The 22,743-nt window shown below is 33.3% G+C and overlaps 1 pseudogene; it reads left to right on the forward strand.

Annotated features, from left to right (window-relative positions):
- The first annotated feature begins 22,384 nt into the window (after positions 1–22,384).
- LOC112321208 (U2 spliceosomal RNA) lies at positions 22,385–22,513 on the forward strand (annotated as a pseudogene).
- Positions 22,514–22,743: the final 230 nt, after the last annotated feature.

A 22,743-nucleotide genomic window follows, 5' to 3' on the forward strand; every position in this document is an offset into this window, starting at 1 on the left:
CAGGACTTATATTGTGAAATATGTAAATAATTAATACATTTTCTAGCTATAAAACCAGACAGTATTATAAAGTCAGAAACTTCATCAGTTTATTTTCATAATGAGCCTGAGTTATCTTTTAATTACTTCCAAAGTGGTTCTTATTAATTACTTAAATTAGGGTTTAATCTAGTTAAAACTCATTATTGACAAAGATCATCAAAAAGTTATTTCAAGGAAAACAGAAAAGTAATCATTCACATTACTATCTTGACATAAATTTAGCTAAATAAGTAATCAAAGAACTCAAAGAAAATTGTGCAGGTTAATATCAGATAGATTTTTGCATATTATAGGAGTAAAAAAAAAAATGCCTGAAGATAATTATGTGTTTGGAAGTATAAACTTTTAAAATTAGTAAGATTTCCTTTTTTTTTCTTTTGCAGGAATTGGTGAACAATGATGATATTATTCTTTGGAGATTAAACAAAATGATAATGTGACAGAAGCTTGACAGCTGTATGGTAAGAATGGTGTTACTTTTGGATCTTCTTCAGAGAAATATCTCCCCTGCTACTTAGCTAAAATGCATATCAATAAAGAAGTAATAAGTGGAATCCAAGAGGTTTATTGAAGATTTATAGGTATAAACTTGGAGAACAGTAAAAATAAATGGGGGTTTGGGAACCATAAACAAAGAATGGAGATTTAGCTTGTGAAAAAAAAAGGGAGGGAATAATTAACTGAAAATCTTGACCATGGTAACTAAATTATATGGCTAAATCAATCATTCTATCAACATTTTTTAGTATAAGGGAATATGCTATGTTGTACTAAATATGTAAAGATTTTTTCAAACTAAGTTTGGGAATATGACGTAACAGTCTAAAAGAAATAGTAAAACTATGAATATAAATACACATTATGAGGGAAATTTGAAAACACCTCATGAAAAGAACAGATAAATGGTCCATATCACTTACTAGTTCTTTGGAGGTGAAGAACTAGTAAGTGATAAGGAATGTGAATGAAGGCATACAAGTGAGAATAATAATAGCCACTAGAAATTCAGTGCTGACAATTTCAGTCAGGATCGGTCAGTACTGCAGACCCCCATTGTGAGCTAAATTTGTGTTTCCTTGATTATTGATTAAGTTAAACATACTTTTACATCTGAAAACATAATTTTATATTAACTTTTTTAAGGTCATATGAACCACTTATTGGATTTATCGAAAAGGAGCAGGATTAGAGTCCCCATCCTGAGAAAAGCAGTTACAAATAACAGTTGTGTATCTCCTGCAAATCAAGAATTCCATGATTCTCAGACTCTTAAATTTCCTGTAACTTATAATTACATGTGAGATTTTCCCCTTACACATGAACCTATTAACATGTCTTCTTTTAATCATTTACTCAACTTCATGAGATCAGCATTCTTCATTGCCTATCCCAACCCTCCACAGCATCCCTTTCTTCCTCCTCACCTTCAGTTTTGGAAGGGAAATTATCTTGTGGACAACAGTCCTCTCACTCTTGTAAATGAGAAAAAATATAGTAACAACTTCTGTGTACCCACATTTTCTACTACACAGAGTGGGGAAAATTAAATTTACCATTGTTTGTATGGAAATAATATAATAAATAATAATACAAGAGTATACTCTATTTCATGTGCTCACAACTATAAACCTGCTTTGCCCCACCCTGTACTATCTGTTATAGGATGTTAAAAATTTAAATCATTTTAAATTTGATAGACTATAGTACTTAATTTTTAAAATATTCATAGGAGGAATGAAAGTTCTTTGAGGGATTACAGATGTTTTTACTATAATTTACTTTAACATCTTTTATCACTACTTATGCTAAAGCTCTTAAGTTGATTCTTAATGACATAGATAATAGGTAATAAGTGCAAGACAAAGGCAAAAGAAATTAAATGTGAATATGCAGATACACCAAAGGCAAATGGAACTCAGTCTAAACAAAGGCTTAGAACTGGCTGCTCTTAGAGGAAGTAGCAAAGTGAAGGATACAAGCAATAAGAGGGTACATGAGACAGTGATTAGGACGGTGTGGAACAAGGATGGGGAATGAAATAAGGATGATGTGGTCATTTGTCTATTCCCTGTATCATGTCCTTCTTTTCATCAGTATCTTTTGTGGTCTACATCAATATATTATAACTAGACACCTTAGGAAATGAAGTCTCTCTACATAGCTAAGGAGCAAAAGGATTGCTTACATTGCAGGGTTTTATTATATTTTCTATTTATTTTTTCTAGTCTCCATGATCCCATCCATCTTTAGTAGCTTGATGATATTAAATATGAAAGAATATAAACTAGCAATTTATTTGTATAGATGATAAAGTAGGATTTATTGATTTAAAAAGGCTTGCTCAAAACCCTGTAGTCAGCTACTATGCTGAAATTCAAATCCAGGGCAGTGTTAAAGTAAAAATATAGAACTTAGTTATAAAGGATGAAATGACTTCACATCAACCAGTATGGTTGAGGCAAAACATTCAATCATTTAACAAATAATTACCAAATGCCTAATATATACCAAATGTACTTACACAGAAAGTGCAATAATTTATAGAGTTAAATTTCCACTCTATCTCAGAGTAGTGACATAAATAAGCAAATAAAATTTAGTAAGTTATACAGTATTTTCTTGATGTTATAGTGTAAATATGAAAAAGGTGCTATAGCCATACACTGAGAGAGAGATTTAAGAAAAAAATCATGAACATAAATCAAGGAAGAGTATGTAGTGAAAACGAGGCAACTGGAAAATGTGAGACCACAATTTTACTGAACTAACAAGCAAAGTACAGACAAACTCATGTAGAGAGAGCAGGATGACACTTAGTGGCTAGTGGTGGAGGGGAGGGGATTAGGGGGTGGAGAGATTAAGTAAAAAGGAGAAAACACTCATGGACGTGGACAGCATGGTGATGACTGCAAGGGGTAGGGTACAAAGGGATTAATTGGTAATGGAAAAATACAATAAAGATCAAATCAAAAGAAAAATGAAGAAATGAATGGAAAAAAAAGAGTAGACATTTGCCCATTAAAGCACTAGTTGACAAGCTGACAGAACATATATTCTAGGCGAAATCAATGACCGGAAAATTGATCTAATTTCAGTGCATGTAGGATTTGTTAGGGGAACAAAAGGGGAAGTTAGTGAGTGAGAGTCTCTGTGGGGAAGTGATATCAAAGACATAAGTAATGTGGTGTTTTTAACTTATTTTATAGAATGCATATATTATTATAAAAACAATCTCTGCAGCTAAGAATCATTTTGTTGTAGGACAACAAATTTAATAACACTTAAATAGAAGAATGTATTTGCTAAGCAGACGATCCCTGATGACCAAGTCTTAATCATTTTACATGAACATGTATTTGATTTCATAAGGTCCAATATTCCTTACCTCCCAGACCCTAATGCCTTTATGTCTCATCACTTCAAGTCTCAATTACTCTCCTATAGCTAGTTACATTAAACATTTGCACCTGAAAAGAGGAGGCAGGTTTCCCTGAGCTTATGCTACAGGCCAACTGATATGGTAGCGCATTGTGAAGCTCAAATTGAAGTTGGCTATACAACAAAGTACAAATGGAGTGAACATCCAAATTCCCAAAGTCAAAAGACCATTCAGCTCATACAACATCATCTGCTCTAACAGTGCTGGTGTGCCGAAGCAGGGAACAGGCACTGAATGAAAACTGCCCTCACCTTGCATACTCTGCATTGGGTGAGAGGACAATGAATTTATCTGTGAAAGGGGTTTCCAACACCTCACCAAGGGAAAAAACAAAAAAAAAAAGAAAGAGAGAAACAAGTTAAAGCCAGCCTCAGTGAGAAACTGGAACACCGAGCTGGAAAACAACTGGAAACTAAAGAACAAGCTCCCATTGTTCAACTGATTGGCAACACTGTGACTCTTCGTCTCTCTTAGTGGTTGCTTCACTCTTCTTTCTATTTGAAGATCGGAGGTCTGCGTTAGATTAAAAAGGGGAAGGCTATTTTTCAAAGGTACTGTTGCATTAATACCAATTAATATGGTGTTTGACACATACTTCCTGCTCAATATACATTGTTTATTGATCAATGTTTCTCTACACAAAGAATGGAAAATGCCTACTTCAGGTTTGTATGTGCCTTCTGAGATTTAATATTCAACCTGAGACTGACTCAAATAACTGACAAAATTATAAATTCCTGGTAGAAAAACATTTGTAGAAATCCCTTTGTTTATTGTCTCCTCAGTAACATATGTAAGAGGAGATTCTTGCAAAGTGGATTTGACTAAAGGGAGTGTGGAAGCATAGGAAATACAAAAGCCACATCTTTTATGTGCATGTATATTTTCCAATAGACATGGTGAGAAGAGTAGGACTTTTTTTCTTTAATAGAGTATAAAAAGCCCACTAAATGTTACTATGAGTTAAAACATATAATGCAATCATAATTTCCTTAGAAATAATCACTAAAGTCAACAGAATTGGTTGGTGTTAGGAAGACAGGATCTTGAGAAATCAGCAACAGGGTATTAGCATCAGGTAAACTAAATGGTGCTATTTGAAATGGAAAGGAAACAAGAGAAAAGTAATACAGTTTATAGCATATAGGGTGACATGTCATACAATTTAAACATATGTCAGTATACTAATGGAGTAGGAATATGATACAGTAAAAGGTTTAGTTTAGAAACAGCAAAAAAACAATACTTATAAAGTTCAAATAGACATCAGATCTGCCATCGTCACTTGTGTTTTTCCCTTTCACCAGGTGAGTAACTGTGTAGATGAGAGCAATGAAATCCACATCTCTGAAAAGTGTTTATTCCTAGATTAGGTATACTCATTTACTGTAGCAATGGATTATATAGTAAAGAAGTCCTTTGGGACATATGTGGGTTTCAGATACCTATAAGCTGCTTGAGAACAGCTTGCGAAGGTTATGATGATGATAGTAAGATCTTGCTAGTTTAAATCACACATTTTGACGATGACTTAAATGTTGTAATCAAGTAATTTGGCTTTATGTTTGACACGTTAAATAACTTGTGTACTGCATTATAAATACAGCTTAACAGAAAAATAGATACTTTGACTTCATTCACTATCCCTTGTATCTGATGTGCTTTTCTGCTTACTTTGATCAATAAAATATGGAAAGAGTGATGTTTTAGAATTCTAAGACTGAATTACAAAAATATTATGTAAAGCGTTGCTTAAATTAACTATTTTTTTCTTTTCCTTCCTTCCTTCCTTCCTTCCTTCCTTCCTTCCTTCCTTCCTTCCTTCCTTCCTTCCTTCCTCCCTCCCCTCCCTCCCTCCCTCCCTTCCCCTTACTTCCTTCCCTCCTTCTTTCTTTCTTTCTTTCTTTCTTTCTTTCTTTCTTTCTTTCTTTCTTTCTTTCTTTCTTTCTTTCTTTCTTTCTTTCTTTCTTTCTTTCTTTCTTTCTTTCTTTCTTTCTTTCTTTCTTTCTTTCTTTCTTTCTTTCTTTCTTTCTTTCTTTCTTCTTTCCCTCCCTCCCTCCCTCCCTCCCTCCCTCCCTTCCTTCCTTCCTTCCTTCCTTCCTTCTTCCTTCCTTCTTTCTTTGACTAAGTCTGTTTTCAGAGACAGACGTTGGAAATCAGAAGCAGACCCAACAAATGGATGATGCCAACAAATAATCAGGAGGAAAATAGCTAGATGAAATACACTTTTTCATATCTACATGACATTCTCATTAAATGTTATTGTTTTATGTTAATCTAAAAAATCTATGTCTTAAAACTACCTATCTGAGATGTTTGTTTTTCTTTTACTAACCAAAATAGAAAGGACTCATCCATGGACAACGGATAAGTCCACATTTGTCTGCCACCCTTTAACAGGAGGAATCATCTCAGCTCAAATATGTGGAACATTTACGAAAAGAAAAACAATGAGCAGAAGTCTGAAGGAGCAACGTCTTGAGTGAAACAATAAAAGGGAAAATAATTTAATATAAATCATAAAAAGTGTGTCTATCTTATTCAGATCTGAACCTTTACATCATAAAATGAGTCATTCAGCATAGTGTCTGGCATGGGGAAAAGAGTCCCTCCTGCTATTTAGTCAAGAATTTTCATAAAAATTCTAGCATAGTCATCACGCTAGGGTTCTAAGTAAATTCACTATTCTAATAAGTTATTGAGTAAACTTGTGAGGCTTTGTCTTTTGTCTTCCCATTGTAGTTTTCCCTTTATATACTTGCTGACGTGTAAGGATTTTAAAAATGTGTTGTATTTTGTTATGGCTCAGTGAATATTAATGAAAAAATAAATTTTGCATTCCAAATGGGATGAATCATGCATTTTTCTATATAGGGAATGACTGAAATAAAACTGTATTTCCACCTAGGGGACAATCATTTTATCTGACACTTATCATGTAGAAAATAGTCTATAGTTCTTAAGATAAATAAACACAGTATTAACCCTAATGTGGGCAATGAGTTAAATTCATCGTAGCCAAGTGGACATGCTGCAAATGGTTGATCATTGGCTACAATTTTTAAAGTTGTCCTAAGTGAGTATCTACCTTTCCTTCATCTGTAGCAAAAGATTTGTGTAAATTTTAAGGAAGAGTGATTAATAACCATAAAATATTTAAAAAGAAATGTCATAAGACATCTTGAAAATATCTTCTAGAATTGTATTATTTCAAAGCTATTTTATATATAATACAAATAAATTAATTACATTTAGAATATAATATATAATATCTTTTATGATATATAATGTAAATTTAGAGAAAAATATAGTTTGAAATCTGATGTGAAGAGATCATTAACTTTCAGTACAAGATGCCAGATAGTTACCAGGTAGGATAGGGAAGAGAAGGCTACGCATCTCCAGTTCAAGGTTCTGCCTTTACTTTTCTCCAGACATTTGCTCTAAAGATAGAATGATTTGTCTTTCCTCTGGAAGTAATACCAGACTCTTCCTCTACTTATCAAATTGCTAATTAAAAAACAACTTATTGGAAAAATTTCAGCTGTAACTCACTTGTAAGCCCTATCTGTAACATACAGGCCTAGTTCTCGAGAATTTGTATAATCTTAGTCATTAAGAATGTGGGAGAAACATGAAAAATAAAGCCAAGTTAGAGAAGATTGATTTTGGTGTGATAAAAGACTTCAGTAAAGAGCATTGCCCATTTGTCCTTCCAAAAAGTCACCTCTGGGGCTCTTGCACTAAAACACAATATGTAAGACTGACTGGAGGAAATTCACAGCTCTCAATGTAGACTTATGGGAAATGGCGATGTCCTTTACCACCATTACCTCCCTTCCTTCTGCTCTTTACTTCCTTGTAAATAACTTACTTACACAATTAATTCTTAACTCTTATTATATACCTTTTCTACTGAATCTCTCCAATAGTTTATGTGGATTTTACTATTACATGTTTTAATAAAAACATAAAGATTTTACTTTCTCTTGTCCTCCAAATATAATTTAATGACAACTTTTGGTCATATTGATATGTAGTATTTAGTTGTTATAATTTTAAATATTGTTCACTTCCAAGTGATGTAATATCACACTCATTTTCTTAGATAGTAATTGTTTTGGGGTAAATCATTGTCCTATGGGGTCATGCACTTAATTTTACCTGTACTCATATAATTTTTTCACTAATTTATTTCTAACCTCTTGATAAGGTCTGGAACATCTGTGAAATAATATATATCAGATACTGTACTCTGTATTTCTTGGACTTTTCTTCTAGATTTTTATGTCTATTACTGTCTGTGTGGGTTGGCTTCTATGTGCTTCGCTATGTTTTTACATTTTCTTGAATAATTCTTTTAGTTTTCTCCAGAATCCTTTTTTATTAGATACCATATCTTGATCTCTCTTGTTGTTGCTTTGTTTCTTTCCTGTGTTGTACACCATATAAGTACATAAAAGGTAAGGGTTTAGGGAACATTCATGTCCAAAGGCAAAATGTTGCAAACAACTGAGCATAAAATGAACTAATTTTTTTTCTCATTGTGAAATCTCCATAACCAATTTTTATAGACAGTCATTTAATTGGAGGAACATTTGCAATTTGTTCTAAATAATTTTAATACATTATTTGTTTCTTCTTTTAAACGAGAAATAAGTTGTACTCTGTTTATAGTTTAAACCTAGCTTAAATTTTCCTAAAGGCTTTGAAAACAGATGGTATCATCTGTTTAAAATGGATATGGTTATTAAAATACAGAAATGGCTAACCATTCAAGTTTAATTCAGTTGATATCAGCCTTTCATGTATCAAAACTACATGAAAATCATTGTTTTGCTATGAAATAACATAAAAGTATAAAAAAGGAAGATAAAACTCGATAAGGCATGTGTTGTAAAAATTTTCTAGTAACACCAAAAGTTAGTAACATAATTTGATTCAATAATATGGATGTATTTCCTCCATATTTCTAGCAATTATTTATTTCTAGTAATATTTTAAATTATTTTTTACTTCCTTTTACAGCATAAATGTTTGCCATTAGTGCCTAGTATTACTCTCTGACTTTTAGCATGTACAACCAAAGGCTCAGTCAACATTAGCTGGTTCACCTGTGTATTTATCAATCCCTATTAAGCTCTGCATACTAAATGAAGCCTAAAAAATATTGGAGTTTATTGGAACTGAATAGAGGCAGAGTGAGTCTAAGTAATTTATGGGAGGGTGAAAAAGCACATACCACCAGTTTCTATTTCCTTTATTTTAATTATAGTTATCCTAGTAAGTGTGAGATATTGTCTTATTGTGGCTTTGAATTGCATTTCTTTAATGGTCAATGATATTGAACAACTTTTAATGTACTTGTTTTTTGTACATGAGGTCTGTCTGGAAAAAGTCCAACCATTGTTAACATAATGAGAACAGTTTTTGAGACATTAACATAACCTGGTGGCCAAGGAAAGTGGACTTAATATGCAGGCGAGAACAATGATGACATCCTGGTACCAGTCAGTGGGGGCGCTAGACACTGTTGAGTGAGCACGTGTACTGTGTAGCCCTCGCATTCAATATGACTGAATGAGTAGAACAATGAATCTATGTCAAATTATACCTTAATCTTGAGCATTCCTCCATGGAAACTATTTGGATGATTCAGAAGGCTATAGCTATGGGCAACCAGTGATGAGCAGCTTCATCACGACAACATGCCCACTCATACATCATATCTCATGCAGAGTGTTTTGGTGAAACATCAAATCACCCAGGTTACTCAGCCCCACTGCAGCCCAGATTTAGTGCCCTGAAAATCCTGGATTTTCCCAAAACTAAAATCACCTTTGAAAGGTAAGAGATTTCAGACTCCCAATGAGATTCAGGAAAACATGACTGGGCAGCTGACGGTGATTGGGAGAACTGTGTGAGGTACCAAGGTGCTTGCTTTAAAGGGGACTGAGGTGTCATTGTCCTATGTACAATGCTTCTTGAATCTTGTATTTTCTTCAATAAATGTCTCTAGTTTTCATATTACATGGTGGCTGGATACTTGGTGGGCATACCTCAAATACATCCATATAAATCAAAACATCTTTTATGTTTCATTATACAAAAATGATGGCATATTTATAATTATATTATTTTGAAAATTTAAATTTGTCTCTACTTTTTTGTATTTTGAAATTGAGTTTAAGAATAAGTTTGGTAATGCTTTAATTTTTTACACTGCCTGATGTAAAACTCACATATCAGGATATTACAAAGTACATTTGAAATAATATATCCTACATGACATAAATTAAGTACTGAATAAAAGATTATGTATTTAATTACTTCAAAGTGAGTAAAACTAGATAACCTAGAATAATTGTTGGACTTAGACAACTTCATGTAACCCGATTCAAACATTTGAAATAATATGTTAATATTTAGAAAAAAAATATTTGCCATCAATATATTATTTAATTTTGTTCTCTTGTAACTCCACTAACTCTGGTAAAAAAAAAAATACCCTTTTTTGCATAATGACACAGCTGTGTTTCCCAAAGTTTATGACATTTATTCATCTTAATGGTCATTTTGTATTATTGCTTAATGGATTAATTATGTACCAAAATCAAATGTGATGGTGTTTTGATTGGGACTGCAGTGAGTCAATAGACAAGTTCGAGTAAAATTTAAATTTTTACATTGATACAACTGTAACACTTTAAGCAATGATCTTTTGATTTAGATCTTCATCAATGTCTTGCAATAATGTTTTATAACTTTCTGTACAGTGCCTGGCATATCTTTTGTTAGAATTTTACATAGACATAGACATTTGATATTTTTCTTTCTGTTATATTATATCATTTTTAAAAATCATAATTATATCATTGACATATATAAATATATTGGATGCAACCCATAGCTTTACAAACAATAATTTTTTAGATTCACTTAATGTAAATGACAATATTTTCTATATTGTGTGTGTGTGTATATATATGTGTGTACAAAAAAACTATGTACAATATATAGTACTTTCTAACTCCCCCATTATCATCTAAGAGCTATATCAGAAATAACTTGTCTTTTTCATTTCTGATATCCTGACACCTAGAAGATTTCTTGATACATAGTCTTCTATAAATGATTGTTAAGTGTTAGATGTGTTTTTTTTAAATAAATTACTACTTCTTATTCTTGTATAACACATCTGTACTATCGCTCCACTTACTCCATTGTTAGCCTCCATTTCCCACTGAGCTCTTGATCTTGGTCACAGCACCTATTTAAAATCAGAATGTTTGCTCTATATTATTATAGATTCACCAAGACTTATCCTATTGCTCCTTTGTATGCAAAGCATATGCCTCTTGAACATCTGCTGCAATTCTAAACTTCAATTTCTAGATAAACATTGTTGTTAATGCATTTTGAGGTGTGACAGTGTTGTCTTCAGTTCCTCTGTATAATGCAATTTTGGTAAAATGTTTTCCAGGTCAAAATATTAGATTACCATTGTTTATGTAACCTGTTGTTTTGATTTAAATTTAAAAGTGTTATGCATACATAATGTCAGCAATGTATAAACATAGAAATGTATGCATGGAAAAATGAAAATCATTTCCCTATAAATGAAGCATCTGCATAAGGCTACCCCTTTAATTATATTATTTTATAGAGGGCAGGCAGTAAATGACTACTTCTTAATAGTCCTGATGCCAGTACATTTTTATTGATCTCAAATAACTATCACGAGTTTTAGTTCAACACCATACAGGCTAATTATAAGGATATACAATGAACATGTGCCATGATGCTAACTCTCACCTTCCCCATTTTCTGTGTGAGAATAAGAACAAAATGTTTTGGGTCACTTAGCTCCCTGGGACAAAGCATGGTGCTAATAATGCACAGAACTGTTTGTTTTAGCCACTTAAAGGCCATTGAGATTTTCTGATCTAGGTAAACAGAAACTTCATCCATGGCCATACATAAGTATTTTTCCCTTTAATAATATATAACGTCAATAACTGAAACTTACAAGCGCACACACACACATGCACAAACACACCACAATTTATGCAATGGGAATTTGCATAACAATCCTTTGACGTGAGCTTCATTGTTTCCTTTGCTATACCTGACAACATAAAATAAGATATGACCATTTCTAAGATTATTCTATTAGGAAACTTTGTAATTCCATTTCATTTATTAATTTACATTTTATTTGTTAAGATAATCAAAACATGAAAATGCTACGCCCATTGAATTCAGCGATTTGAAAGTTGACGGTCCCTTTAGGGATAAAAATTTAGGTTCACTGATGTGGTATGTCAATAGGAGTTGTGAAGGAAAAATCATAAGAGTAGAAGTTTAGAGGAAAATTCTAGCTAGTAGCATGGTAGAAGAGTGTGGTTATTGCTGTGTGTGTTTGTACATGTGTGTGTTTTGTTTTGTTCTTTTTCGTTGGAAATACTAAAATCCACTTCAATATATGGTTGCAGGTGAACTTTAAAAGCAAGAACTTGAAAACACATTTGAGAAAGGACGAGACATAGGCCTGGGTTCGTCACATACGTCATTGTACTGAAAAGTCTCCGTCTCCCGTTGTTGAATTAGTGCACTCTGGAAAACCTTGCAAAATTATTTCTTTTTTCTACACAGAAGTTCTTCTTCCATTTTTATTCCAATTTCATACAATTGTTCTGTAATAGAATTTTCTCAAAGTAAGAAATAATTTCTTTTATGGGAGCAGGTATAATTTATTTTAAACTTTGTATTTTGTAATAAGTTATAACCAAAACAGGGGAAAGAAATGGAAGGGTCTAGTCAAGGAACATCTATGAAGGAAGCACAGACAAGAACAACAGTGTGGGGACTGACTGCGGGAACAGGGTTGGGCTGGGGAGAGCATAGGGAAAAACAACAACTGTAATTGAACACCAATGAAAATATTACAAATGACAGCACAAAACATTTGAAATAAAAAACAAAATAATTTAAAACATTTAAAAGCAAAAGGGAAGATGGTGAAATATGGAATTCACTAATGTTAAATTTATTAATAATGAATGAATGACCACCATGTATATTTCATTCTAACAGTTGAAACTTTGAAAAAGAACAAATGTATTAAAGAAGACATATTTGTTTTGTAATGGTAAAGGCACCAGAAGAAAATGGAATAAGAGCTCATGAGGCAGAGGAAAATTTTTCCTGAAAACTAGCAAAATAAGATATGCCATAGTTCTGAATGTAAATAGCTAATTAACAAATCACAGAAGTAAAATTGGAATGTAACTCTTAAATCCTAATAATTGTCTTATACTCAAATACATAATTTAATGGGACTGAATCTTTGATTGATTATACTATCTCAATGCCTACTCTAAATGATGCTCTTTAACTCTTCTTCAACTTACATGTACTTCATTACTTTATTAATTTATTTGAGAAATTTACAGGGACTCTAACTCATGTCAAGAACTCTTCAAAGTACTATAAATACAAAGATGGCCCATTTTGAGAGGTGATTCAATAACTTGGGGAAAATATTCATATAAACTGCTAAAATGCAGTAAAATTTGCTAAGTGTAATCGTAGAGTTTACAAAATATGCAGTGAGAAAAGACAAGACTGAGCACTTTATGAGAAGGTGATATGTAGATGTCCCCTGAGGGATCAGTAAGAAAATCTCCCAGCTATCAGGAATGAGGAAGATAGATTTTCTAGGGAGAATAGGTAGTTAGCCCAATGGAACGTTAATTGGATAAGGAGCACTGAGGATGGTAAGATACTATCTTCTGTTATGCAATTATAAAGATTTCATCAGAAGAATTGGTATGCAACATAATGAACTTTGGCATGCTAAAATATGAATAATATGATCAGAGAGCTCATATGTCTGGGTTCTGAGGTTAAATATATCTTTCTAATTCCTAATTTATGGGCATATTCCTCTAGGCATCAATGCTGTCATTAGTGGGTTCTTCTGAGGATATCTTAACCAATGTATTATAGCTGGCTTTACAAAGAGACCACAAAGCCTCCATATATCATTCTCATGAGTCCTATTGGTTAAGCGAAATGTGTAAATTGAGTCCAAACCGTACATCTAGACTGCTTTCTTATTTGAAATGGGTAATGCTACAATGTAATTTATTCAGTAGTACTTCATACTTATTTTTTTGTATTTTGTCATTTTTTCAGTACATTATTTTTTGAAATTTACCATCTCTGCCACATATTATGCTGAGTCTGTGGATATAGTTAGCAAAACACATATTACCCTTAACTTACAAGATTTGTATTTAAGAGGTGGTTGTGGTTATGCATTAAATCAACCTTGACAAAATTATTTATTGACTTAAAATTGTGTGGAGTGCTGCAAAGAAGATGTGCGTGTTGTTTTAGAAAAGCATAAGTGGAGGTAAACTTTTTAAAACATAAAACAGTTCCCAAGGGAAGATAAAAGAAATACTGATGCTATCGGAAAAGAATGTGGTTCCTTCTACCGCTGTTCTTATTAATGTTTCATTCAAACTAATTATCAGAGCATTTTATCTTCCATATTGAAGATTGCTCTTCAGTTTGACTGCATTTAGTCATCAATTTTAACATTTAAAAAAATAGCTGTCATAGATTGAGATTCACTACCACTCCCTCCTCTTGCCTGACATCTAGTGGAAGAGATAATCATTGGGGAAAACGGGGCCGGGGGGGGCGGGGGGGGGGGGGGCAGGGGGAGAAGGAATAAATGAGACCAACTCACTGAAGGAAAATAGCAAAGGAACTACCTGTATGGGTCACCGTATTTTATGGAATAAGTGAAACTCTAAACATTTTGTTACTGTAGCACACCTACCTGTGCTTTTCCTGTATCTTCTATAGTAATTTTAAGGTATTTCATTATAAAATTTCCTAGTACCCTGTTAACAGTATTCTTCAATGATGTCACATCACTGGCAGACAAGTAGCTTCCTCCTCATTGTGGCTTTCTTCTCTTGCTAATTCCGAAATACAACATTCATATGTAATTTAACATGATCTCCAATTAGCGTACTCAAGATTTTCCTAGAGTTTGAGGGCACTATATAATGGCATTTATTTTTCCGTCATATCTAATTTCAGACTCATAAGTGAGAATAAATCAGAATATGGATTTTAATAAAGAAGAATTGATTTAACTATCATGCAAGGTACATGCCTTTTGCAAATTAAAATAACCAATGTGTTACTGTAGATACAGCATAGAAGGAAATATGAATAGCCTTAAATAATGTGTTAAATGATACTCTGTTGAGGTAAGATTTAATTCCACAAAAAGCAGTGGTTGACACTTGTAGTTTCAATACCAATAGCTCTTTACTGAGAATAATAGAAAACATTCACCAGTTGTTCCGGTATTTTTAAGTCCAACTTTGTGTGTGTGTGTGTATGTGTACAAATATGTCTGTGCACCTTTTAGATGATTTTCAAGGGTTTTTTTTTTGTAAATAATTCTTCAGGCAGTTTTTTATATTTGTCTATAATTAATGAGATAAAGACTAAACTGGCAAATAACTTTAGATCTGAGTATATTAGTTTTTTATAGGTAGGTTCACATTGGTTAATAAAATAGAAAATATAAATGTATTGATATTTCCCTTTGGAAAACTTAAAAGCAAATTTTATCTTTAATATCCTTATATTCCCTTTTTATATTCCATTTTCTCTGACTCGGCTTTTAAACACCAGTCTCTTTACAAAATTTCACTTTGCTGTTACGTTTGAAGTTATTGTTTGTTGTCACCATTCTTTTGTTTTTGTTTTTGTTTTGAGGAAGGAAATCAGAAGATATTCTTTATGGCAGTGTGTAAAGATCAGAAGAAAATTGTAGTTAAAATATTTTTAAAGGGTCAGGTAGGATATACTGTGCTAAGAGACTAAAAACCACAATTTTCTTTAACTTAAAAATAATGTATTTTTAAAATCTAATCAGTTATTCACAAGAAAAAAACATAAGGTTAATAAAATAGGTATTATTAAAAAAAGAAATAAAAAAGCCTTAAGGGACTTGAAGATTACCAGAATCAAATTTAACTGAATGTCACTATAACAGTAGACTATATCTTTAGGATAAAGAAGTAAATCTATTATGGAAAATAATATAAAAATCATATAATTTTGACATTGTAGATAGCTAACAATGTAGGAAATGATAAGGCCTAATTGTCACCCACACAGAAGAACTCAGCAAAATATATAAAAATGGCTGTGAATTGGTATGTTACTTACAGGGAAAAGAAAATGACTGAGCCTCTGAAAAATAAATTCACTTCCACAAATACATGAATTAAGAAACTTAGATGTTGGAAAATCCAACTGAAAGCAGGCATATGTCAATCTTTTTGCTATAGAGAGGTATATGATAATTGTCTTAAAAATTTAGTCGTGAGATACTTAGAAAAATAATCCCCAATTGAACACAAACTACTTCAAGGGCCTTGATGTTTTCTGTTTGGGCTGAGAGTAGAGAGCTGTAGCATATTAGAAGTTCAGAATGCTTTTGAAGATGTAATATAACTTTTAAGGATATATTAAATTGATGCAAATTCCTTGAAAAGATAACATTAATTAAACATATTTATTTTAACTTGCCATACAGGCATGCCTACATAGGTACAACATGATCAGATTTCATGTGGAGCTATGCAAAAGTCTTCTGAAATGTCATATCACTGTAAAAAGGTTCACGTTCTCTCCTAAAAGGAGAAAATGGTCGACTGGCTTTAACTGCTCTGACACGTAGCAAGAAAGCAAAGGACACTTGTGAACTCCCGCTTTTTAGGCATTATATGTGGAACCCATAACCAAGAGTACTTTCAGGTGAAGACCGAGGACCATAGGAGATTATTGAATATATAGAGTAGTATATATTTGTTGCTACACCTCCTCTAAGCTCTTACCTCAAATATCTGATATACAGTGGTCTTTGCAGATGAGCCTCTGGATCAGGCCCCATACACCCGGGGTGAGAGTGTGGAGTTTCAGAGGAGTGACACTGGTCAATACGTTTTATGCTCACATGTGAACTCCTTAAATATGATTGTAAGTTCCTATTATTTATCATAATAACTCAAAGGTGTATGCAGACTATAGAAGAACACTGATAAGCATCAACTTTTCCTGATTTATAGCATGCCTGTCACCTTTTCAGTTGTGTCGATTGTACATTTGTTATCCTCTGCCAGTTCTGTCCCATAATCTGACAATAATTTTACTTAGCTACAAACAGATCTTTGTCATGCATATTATTGGCTGTGTTTTAAATTGTCTGACAGAATAATGGACATTTTCTAGATCGTATTAATAACTCACAATTGAAACTGTGTGTTTGATAATATCATAATTGATGGTTCCAATTTGCACAACACCCACTCTTGTAAAAATGGATTTCTTTAGAAACTGGCACTGTTCAGTTCAAGTGTTAAAAATGGAGTACAGGAAGGTTTTTCTCAAAAGTATAACTTGTTCTATATTTAATGTTCTACAAAATATTAAATAAATCATAATATTTAAAAGAATAATAATAAAGGTGAAAAACATCTCAGATTTATTTTACAGATTAAGTTAATTACTAACTATCAGGAGAAATTACTAGTATATAATGGAATCTACTTCTTATGATACTGCAAATAAGGATTAATCATTGTTATTAGGAGTGTTATACCCTGCTAAGTTATAATGTTTTTAGAGCCATTTATGTTCTTTATTAATTTTAGCCTTACTCATTAAAATGAAAAAGACTTTACTATCAGAAGCAGAGGGTTATTGGAGCATAAGACTTATACATACAATAACAGTTTTATGTTTCCACTAATACTTCCATAGTTTACATAAAACTGCCCTGTCCCCCTCCTTATTTTAAGCAGTAGACTATTAACAAGGAGCATCACAGCTGATAGAGGAATTAATCTTGTGTTTATTATTTATCCTGAAACCTCTTCCTCTACTATTATTTCAGAAATATCCTCATGCAACCATTGTGAAATCAGCACTTACTTTGCAAGCACTGCAGGTTGACATTTGCACACTTACATGCGAGTAACAGAGAGAGCAAGGATACACAAAGGCAGAAAGTGAGTTGTTTTGGTTTGAGAATCAAATAGGAAAGAGTGCTGGAGGTGGGCAGGTTCTGGTGTGTGTTTGTTAGTGTGTGCCTGTGGGGCAGAGAAAGTTGCAGAGCATTCGCAGCCTCACAACTGGTAAAGTAAAACCGTATAAATACAGAAAAAATGTGAATATTGGGTCATTGAGTTGTCTGGGACAACATGAAATCCCTGTTAAAAATGCGATCTAAGTCAAAAGTATTTTTGCATTTCTCTAATTTCTTTCACTTCTGTAAAAATATAAAAACTGCTTATAATTGAGTGATTCAAGATTAGTTCTCCTAATAATCGGTCAATGTATGTGGTTTGGGCATAGTTAGGCTTTCTGTTCCTGACAAAACCTTCCAATCAATATGCTTGTCTTTCATCTCTCCACTGGTCCCACTGTGCCAACTTCTAACAATTAAACTGCACTATCTAGTTCCTCTGGCTCTGCTTCTGAGCTGTTTTCCTTTTTTCCCCCAGTGTCCGTGTAATATGATTGGCCTTACTGCAGACTTATTGCTTCTGGATGACCCCTTCTCATCTACAAACAATGCACTTTTATACGCCACATAATGTCAATGCTAAATCTGTTGTATTTTTCTCGGTATCTGTAGAAGAGACTTGACTTGTCTAGTTGAGAATGTTTAGGTTATCTGAGGATTGCCCTCCAATTCTTATTTTTCCACTGCATAATTCCTATATTTTTAACCTACAGTGAATTCCTCTTCTCTACACTCATGCTCCATTCCAAGCTTTCATAAACCTTTTGCTTAATCAATTAGTGTTTTGATATCTTGCTCTCGATCCATCAATTTTTATCTGCAGTGAAGCAATCATTCCATGTTTTATCTATAATGATATTGCTGTTTAACATTCCCTCTTCTTCCCATTGAACTATACTTATTAAGTAAGAAGTATTAATTCAAACTAACTACTTAATACTCAGCTACCTAGCTCTATTATAATCTTGTGAAACCACTTTCTTATAAGCAGACCATCATTGACCAAAAGGTCCTTATATGATATACAACTGTACTCAAATTTTTTACTCTGTACCTCATTTTACTCTGTACAAAAATGCACAGTTCATTGTAAGACCAAAAGAATCAATGGCATTTTTTATTGATGTCCAGATAGAAATTCTCTCTCCCCTCTCTCTCTGTGTTTGTATGTTTGTGTGTATTATAAAACAATTGTCTGGATTGTACATAAAGTAGGATATCGAATATCCACTGATCTTGCAAACATTGAGTAAGGAAATATACTCTCTCTTAGAGATCTCTGCAATATTGCTTGAAGTGTATGAGAGTAAGCAAGCGTAAAGCTTCTGAAAGAATGTTGGAAAAGGAAATACTTAAGCAGGGGTGTCCACGCCAAGGCCCACATGCAGCCCTGGATGGCTATGAATGTGACCCAACACAAAATAATAAATTTAATTAAAACATTGTGAGATTTTTGTTTGTTTGTTTTCATTATTGTTTGTGTATTTAATGTGTGGCCCAAGACAACTCTTCGTCCACTGTGGCTCAGTGTGATGCCAAAAGATTGGACACCCCTGAAAGAGGGTTTTTTTTTTTTTTAAGTTTTAACTGAAATTGGGAAGTACACCGTTTTTTTACTTTAATTTTGAAATTATTATAGATTCACAGGAAGTCGCAAAGATAATACAAAGAGGTTTCATGTACCTTTCACTCAGTTTCCACCAACAGTTACATCACACGTAATGATAGCACAATTCAGACCAAGAATTTGACATTAATAGGATGCACATATGGAGTTCTGTGTCTCTTTATCACCTGTGTAAATCTGTATAATTAACCAATCAAGATACAACACTGCCCAACACCACAAAGAGGCCACTCCTCTCAGTTACACTTGCTTACTACCCTTTCCCCTCCCTGGGCCCTGGAAACCACACATCTGTTTTCCATCGCTGTAATTTTGTCATTTTGAGAATGCTCTATAAATAGAATCATGTAGTGCCTGATATTTTGAGATTGCCTTTGTTTATTTAGCATAATGCTTTTGAGATCCATCCAAGTTGTTGCTCCAATAATTATTCTTTGTATTGCTGAATAATATTCCACAGTATGAGTATACCCCACTTGTTTAACCATCCACCTGTTGAGAGACACTTTGGTTGTTTCCAGTCTTTGGCAATTATTATAAAGCCCCTGTGAACAATCCTGTGCAACTTTTTGAATGGACGACAGTTTTCATTCTTCTGGGATAAATGTCCGACTGTTTAGTCACATGGTGAGGGCCTGTTTAGGTTTTAAAGAAACTATTTAACTATGTTCCAAAGTGGCTACGCCATTTTATATCCCCCAGCAATGTGTGATAGACCCAGCTTTTTCACATCTTCACCAGCATTTGGTATTACCACAGTTTTCATTTTAGTTGTTCTAATGATATAGTCTTAGAGGTTTCACTGCATCAGAGTTGAACCCAGGCCCAGGGTAAGGAGAAAACTGCTCAGGAGTGAAAAGACAGTAAGTGGTCAGGAAATATTTTTATTAGTAACTTGCTCAGTATTGTGAGTCCTCAGCAAATACTTGTAACTCATGTTTATAACTAATGTGTTGTTAAATACTAATTACCAGGTACATACTAGTTAAGAAACATTAATGATAGAAAAAATTCAGATTAGAGAACTCAAAAGCCTTATAAAAACATTTAGAATACTTATTTAGGAAGATTTATTATGAAATACATTGTAATTTTGTGAGAAACCTCTCCTTTGAGTTAAAAACTGAGTGACTGCATTATTTCGTATTTATGACTTTTTTAGATGAAGGTATAAATATAACTCTTTATTTTAACACTTCACAGTATTCCACAGTATGTAGCCTAGTGATAGGTTTCATATATATTTCCTTCTTTTTTCTTTTTCAGACAACATTCGAATTAACTTTCCAAGTGTATTACTTTTCTACACTTAAACAATCTCTTATTAGTATACACATAGAGTAGTGGAACATCCAGGTTTATTGTTGAAAAACAATCTATACAGATACCAACATTTTGATGTCCATATTTTCACTAAAGAATGTACTTAATTTAAGAACATCATTTATAAAATAGTTTTTCTATATATTTGTCCAGTATTTCATGTTGTTAAAATGTTTAATGAAGAGTATGCATAGGAAGAATGAGCCGAACTGGTTAACACACTTTGGTTATTTGTTTTCCCCAACACACCCTCCATTCTGTCATTATTAATACGTAAGCACATATGCCTAAATTTTTAAAAATTTAATGGGCTAATTTGACACCACACTAAACCTTTACAGAGATTCTCTTGGCTGTGATTTGGTGGTCACTGGCTTCTTTGCCCTTCTCACGGCCTTAGGCTCCGGACGATAAGGTAGGTTATAGAAAGTAAAAGGGCTCTTCAGCACAGGTCTGTGTCTAAATTCTCTCTCCTTGTTTAAATGTGGTGTGTAATAAGGTTTCTACTAGCCAGCCCCTCCCCTAGGCACGTTCATATCCCTTGATGTCCTTGCCCTGTTTATGAGAAGCCCACTTATGGTTTCTGCTGGAGGTTTGAGAATCATGATTTTTTTTTCTTAATTTGATTCCAAATGCTACAGTATTGTACGGGTTGTTAATGTTCTATAGTTGGGTTGTGTGATTATTTAATTTTATTGCATCATTAAAGATGTAACATTTTAACACCCTGTTTATTTATATCACTTGAATTTATATTCTCATAAATGTTTTCTATACCTCACATTTTCTTGACTGTGTTTTATTTCTGGCTTTCTTTGGATTGTTTGCATTTCCTCTCTCATAGCTTGGGAAGTTGTCATCTATTTCTATTCCTTATGTGACTACTTTTAATAAAAAATATCAACTATTTTAAATGTTTTTTATCAACATCAAGAATCAATTTCAATTTATTTTTAATTATATTTTACCTTTACCAATTATCACCCTCCCCCCTCCTCTTTCACTTCTACCCAGCTGGCTCCTCCTGCAATCACCAAGCTGGTGTCTGTGTCCATGAATTCTTTCTCTTTTTCTTCTATTTTTGATCAGTCCTTCCCCTTACATCATCCAGAGCTGTTGAAATTTGCATAATAAATTCCCCATTGATTTGTTTATGGACACTGGACACTTAGGTTGCTTCCAGGCCTTGTTATTGTAAATAAGACAACAATGAGCTTGAGCATGCATATATCTTTCCAAGTTAGTGTTTTCATTTCCTTTGGGTAGATATTCATAAGTGGAATTGCTGGATTACATTGTACTTCTATATTTATTTTTGAGGAACTTCCATACTGTTTTTTTATAGTGACTGCACCAATTTAATTCCCACCAATAGTGCAGAAGGGTTCTCTTTTCTTCACATCCTTGCCAGCATTTATTACCTCTTTGCTTTTATATTTTATTGCATTTATTGTTGTGATGATGGTTAACACAATTATACAGGTTTCAGCTGCACAGCCATAACACATCATCTGTACAGAGTACTGTGTCTTTACCACCTCAAGTCAAGTCTCCTTCCATGACCATTTATGACCCCTATATTCTCCTCCTCCACCTCCCCTTGCCCCTCCTACCCCTCCATCATCACATTGTTACACCTGTCCATGACATTTCACTATTTTCTCTCTCTCTCTCCCTCTCTCTCTGAATTCTCTCCCCTCAAATCTCCCCCTCACTATAACTGTCAACCTGCTCTCTAGGAGGCTGTCTCTATTGTGCTTGTTAGTTCATTTTGTTCATTAGATTCCACAAATCAGTGAAATAGTTTGGTATTTGCCGTTCTCTGATTATCTCTCAGCCTTTTGGCTAAGATCAAGTGTAGATATCTGTTCTTATCAGCTTAACATCTATTATCTTTCTGATGATAGCCATTACAACAGTTGTGAGGTATTGTCACATTGTTGTTTTAACTTTTTTTCTAATAAGTAGTGATATTGAGTACCAATCCATGTACTTGTTGGACATTTGAATATCTTCTTTAGAAAAATGCCTATTCAAGTCTTCTGCCCATTTTGCTTTATTTGGATTATTTATTTTATTGCTGTTGAGTTGTATATGTCCCTCATATGTTTTGGATATCAACCCCTTATCAGATTTGTGGTTTGCAAATATTTTCTTTCATGCTGTAGGTTGCCTTTTCATTTT

Source organism: Desmodus rotundus, chromosome 1 (assembly GCF_022682495.2).
Source record: "Desmodus rotundus isolate HL8 chromosome 1, HLdesRot8A.1, whole genome shotgun sequence".
NCBI classification, from domain to species: domain Eukaryota; kingdom Metazoa; phylum Chordata; class Mammalia; order Chiroptera; family Phyllostomidae; genus Desmodus; species Desmodus rotundus.